General features: G+C 44.1%; 1 pseudogene; it reads right to left on the minus strand.

Moving 5' to 3' along the window:
- Positions 1-3,125: 3,125 nt before the first annotated feature.
- Positions 3,126-3,312, minus strand: LOC115227505 (annotated as a pseudogene).
- Positions 3,313-5,101: the final 1,789 nt, after the last annotated feature.

Consider the following 5,101-nt stretch of genomic DNA (forward strand, 5'->3'; position numbering starts at 1 on the left):
CTTTCTTTGAGGCAGTCAATTCGCGAATTCCCTCAGCCGTGAAAATCGGTCTTCAGTCGATCAGATACTGCATCACAAAGACTGCCTTATTCTCACGCAGGCGACCAGACTTATTCTCAGGCAGGCGTGGACCACCTGGTCTCCCTCCTCTCCCTTCGTGGACCACCTGAATCGAGGAACTCCGGGTCCTCCAGACGTGTTCTTCGTGGTGGCAATGTACGAGCACATATCCTCAGATGTTCTCTGACAGGTCATTTATTGGGTTACCAACACGTTGGCCTCCTCTGTATTTGATCGTGCATCGACATTGAACGACGACCCGTCCACTCCGGGGAGTGAGTGACTGTCCTCTCCCCCCGGACTCAACTCCTATGAGGGGGACGCCAAAATGTTCATTCAGGTCACTTTTGGCTTTATCTCAGGACTTGTGTGCAGTGGCCGGAGGAGACAAATCCAAGTGGATTCAGAAAATGGGGGCATGGCCCTTTCTATTGAACTAATTATTTCATTTCAGTATTGAACAACAAGCTGTTTAGCACGGTTTGGGTGTCACATCATTTCAGAAAGAGGTTTCCGAGACCTGGTTAGGACACAGGTCTGCTCGGTCGTCGTCCAACTCTTGTCCCACGGCCGTACATTTGAAAATCAATATTTGCACGTGTCCTTTTCGACAAGACAACAATTGATGAAATTGGTATTCCTACTATTCAGGACATTTGACTTTCTGGTTTGGACACGTTTTGATGTGGTAGGCACTGGAGAGACATCTCATTGCCTGTCTTCTGTCTAAACTGGTCCTCATGGGAGACCGGAACGTCTTCTTTTATTCTCTAGCCGCAGAGACCCTGCAGGCTTTCCTTCAGGGTGCCTTTGTTAGAAGGTTTGGTTGGCGAGAGAGTGGCAAGGCGGTGGAGTTGGAGGACAGTGAGAGGAGGTCTTGCTACTTTAAGGCCATCAAAGTGAGTCTGAGTATTCTGTTGGAGTGAATCCATTTTGTGGAGTCAAAATTACGGAATTGCGGAATTTTATGACCAGATGGGATTCCGTGTCGGAAACGTGTTTTATCCTCTCATTAGACTGGTCTACATGGACGGGTGTTCAGTGCACTGGTAGGTAACCCTTCTAATCGTCCAGTGTCAATATGGGGAGGGGGACCACCCTCGGTTACTCCTGCACACGTGCTGAATCTGATCTATGACCAGGTGGAGGACATGTTGGCCAAACTGACCCTCTTTCTGGACACGTTGGGAGGTCGTCTGCCATTTCTCTTGTTTGGAGGACATTGTGAAATCCTCAGTCTGTTGATTATGCTGGTGGCCTCTCGTTATTATTTGTAGTACTCCCAAATGAGTACTTGCTTTCTTGGTGGAGGGAGTTGTGCGAGAGTGGAATATGCGGGGACTGGAGTGTCACGGGAGTGTTATCCTACGACAATGTGCACACGTATTTGGAGAACTGTACTGGTTACTCTCGACTGTGTATGAAGATGTCTATGAAAGTACTCATAGTGTGGTCCCATTCCCTTGTACATTCATAGGAACGTCGTAAAAGGGAAATGGCAGAACAGGTCCTCATTCGATTGGTTTCCGAGGGAGGATTGGAGGCTGGGTGGGGTCCTCTCGTGTTGTGTTTTAATGTGGCTGTGTTTGTTATTACCAGAACATGGCCATTTTGCGTGGAATGACAATTTCACTGCAGTCATGGATGTGCTCTCCACCTCCAACTGCAGTGCCTGTGAAAGACCCCCCTTCGAGATTGTGTGGGACAAGATGTGTCTGATCCCCGGACTATGCCGATATGTCAGGTTGTTCGCTCTGTGGAATGTTACCTGAGTGCCAACCTACGAATAAATTGAAAAGAAAGGCCAGTGAGAACGTGACTGTTCTCCAAATATTTTTGAATTTAGAAATCAGTTTTGCTTTGAAAAGTGATGAGTTTGTTGTCTTGAAAGTAAAAATACACATATAACTACGATTGTAAAATTCGGGCTCTCAGATACCATTTTGATGTCTACATTGAAAAAAAAGGATACAAACCTTCATTCTTTTAAATTTTTTTATCCCAAAGATTTTCATTATTTAAAAATTAGAAACAATAATTTGATCAGTTAATAAGACGCTCGGACAGCCTGGCGAATAGCAATGTCATTCCCACGAATACAGGGATCGACAAACGTTCCAAGAGCCAAAATGATTCTCTGGAATCGTTTTTTATCATTGATATCCGTCAACCAAGCGAGCAACGGAAGAGGCGCGTCTTGGGGCCAAAGATCCCCGAAGACTCCAAGGAGTAAAAGAAGCGAATTCGAGAGGTGGCCTTACTTAAGAATCTTGCAATCCTCGGTCAGCCTCGAAGCGTGCCCAGGATCAACAGCGGGCAGTGCGCGATTTCAGTCGGTGTCTGAGCAGGTGAAGTCCCGAATACGAGATTTCCCCTGCTCGTAAGGGAAGGTGGACATTTGAGCTTTTTCCGTCTTCTCTATCCAGCTCCACCGGCTCAAAGATTGACGGGACACCCACAGAAACAAAACCTCTCTGTATGATTGCGTTGAGTTCACTGTGGCGAGCAGCTGACCGGCACTCCGACAGCAAGCGAGAGGGTGCAAATCGTACTCTCAACAGTTCCCACACAAAGGCATTTGTGCGCCTGAAAGATCTTCACCCAGACACGGAGGGAGATTGCGATCCTTAAGCAATCCTTGTCCACCAGATCGAGATGGAAGCCAAAGGGAGAGCTTTTAATTCAAACCTGCGAGATCGTCGAAGACCAGATTGCAGCGTGAGCTTGTAAAAATCCTAAGGATAAGCTCAAAATCGGAGAGAAGGTTATTTCAGTGAAAACACGGTGTACATCTAAACGTGTAAAAGGTCTTGGGGCAGAAAAGTAGTTTCGGAGGAGGAAAAGAGCCAAATTAGGCTCGATGTCTTTAATCTCCTCGATCATTTTAGATATATTTGAGATTTTTCAAGATAGAAAGCCTTCAAAGGCAGAAGGACACATGAAAAAAGAGAACCCTAAGATTTGGTTTGACTGTAATTTGAAAGTGGGAAAGAATCTTTCGGAACAAAAAGGATAACCGTGGAACATATAGATGTTAACGAAGTAAGATAATTTAAAAAAGCAAAACTGCTCAGAAACTCTACATAACCTCTAATCAACAGGAACAATCGTCCAAACGTTCAAAGAAGAACGTCAAGTCACGTTTAAGCAATGCAAAGTATATAACACATCATCACAGCTTTATGTAAGAACAATTTTGATGAACGTTCTCTCAGGGCAAATTTTAGAAATGATCCTAAGAAGGCTAGCTTTAAAATTGATGATGAAAAACAATTTTTATGAACGTTCTCTCAAAGCAAATTTTAGAAATGATCCCTAGAAGTATAGCTTTAAAATTACGCAGAAGAAGAAAAATTTTTATTTAAAAAGAGGCTGTTAGTGGAGAATAGATAAGGACCTTTGACATTCCTGCCTTTTTAGTCCCGGACACACGCTCACTTCTCAGCCGCAAACTAAGACTTACCGCCTTACCTGGTACCCAGACATTATCTTTACTAGGACCTTAGATAGACCTTTGAAGGACAATTCCTGGGTTTCCGAGTGCTCTTCTCGCCATCCTTAGCCATGGGCTAGCCGGGTAGCTTGTCTTCTGACTTTCTTGAGTGCGCTAATTAAATTGATAACGCGTTTCGTCTTTTCATATTTAAGTATAAAAATTGACAGCAGGCCAATTAGTTTATTAAATTAGTTCATTAAATTACGAATACTCGAATGAAAGTAGTCATTACTGGTTCAAAAGGTAATGTCTCTTGTCTACTGTAGTGGAATGGGCTACTCCACTGATAAACTATTAGTGGGAAGTGATCCCTCCCGCCATCTCATCATTGCCTGTAGAAATGTACAGAAAGGCTTGGAAGCCGTCAGTTCTCTCAGACAAAACAACCAAACATGTCAAATAAGCCTGTCCTCATAGACATGGTCGCCCGACTGTCCATTTTCAGGGGTGTAAATTATATTATGTCACATGCCTCAGGGATTACTATGCCCCCACCTTACCTCCGAATTATTTCTGATAAATAATTGATTAATGATTTTTCAATTTTTTAGAAAAATTCACAACGACACTCACCCTACCCCTATATACCCTACCTATACCCTAACCCTAACCTATACCCTAACCATAACCATGAGATAAAACAGCATGCTTAATTTATTGTTTTTTAATGATAATGGTTATTATTATTATTATTATTTGCAACATACGTAGAATCATATTAGTTATAATTTTACTCGTGCAGCATTAAAAACAATCCTTTGAACCAGCCTCCTCCAACCTCCTCTGTCGTGAGCGAGTTTCCTCAGCTCGTCCAGATCCTCACCACTCCTTAGCCTTTTTCACACATTTCAGGTCTCCGTCAAGTGTTTCCGGCAGCGTAACACGTGGACGTCCACGGAAGCTCGATCCCTCTTTCAGGAAGTAGCCCTCCATTGCTATGTTAGCTGGGGCAAGCATGTCCATTCGTAGAATATGGCCAACAAACCTCCACCGCATATTAACGATTTCCACACTCAGAGGGCCAGTTCTCTGCTGTATATTGTAGATTCCTGGTTGATTCTTATAGGCCAGTTCAATCCCAGTAGGGATCTAAGTTGCCTGCGGTGAAAAGAATCGAGTCCACGTTGTTCAGTACTAGACATTCCCCAGGTCGCCGAATTATATGTCAGGATTGGTTTGACAAAGGCTTCATACATCCTCAGACGAAGTGACGTACAGAGTCGTCGTTTGCCGATCCACTCTTTCTTTATCTTGTTCATCGTGGCCCAAGCGAGAGCCTTTCTTCTGACAATATCATGGCCGTCCCCAAGTAGAGAACCGAGTTTGTTCGTTTTGCGCCAGGCTTCACTTGAGCTGCTCTCCATCCTCATGATTTCAACGATGTCGGTTTTTCAACGTTCATTTTAAGGAACCATCTGTTCAGCTCAGCAGGTGCCACTTCAAGGAGTCGAAGTAAGGCCGATTTGTCGTCTGACACGAAGTCGACGTCATCTGCATATACAATTTCGACGATATTGCCAGCATAGAATTTTCGAAGGTCTCGTA

Source organism: Octopus sinensis, unplaced genomic scaffold (assembly GCF_006345805.1).
Source record: "Octopus sinensis unplaced genomic scaffold, ASM634580v1 Contig04047, whole genome shotgun sequence".
NCBI lineage: Eukaryota > Metazoa > Mollusca > Cephalopoda > Octopoda > Octopodidae > Octopus > Octopus sinensis.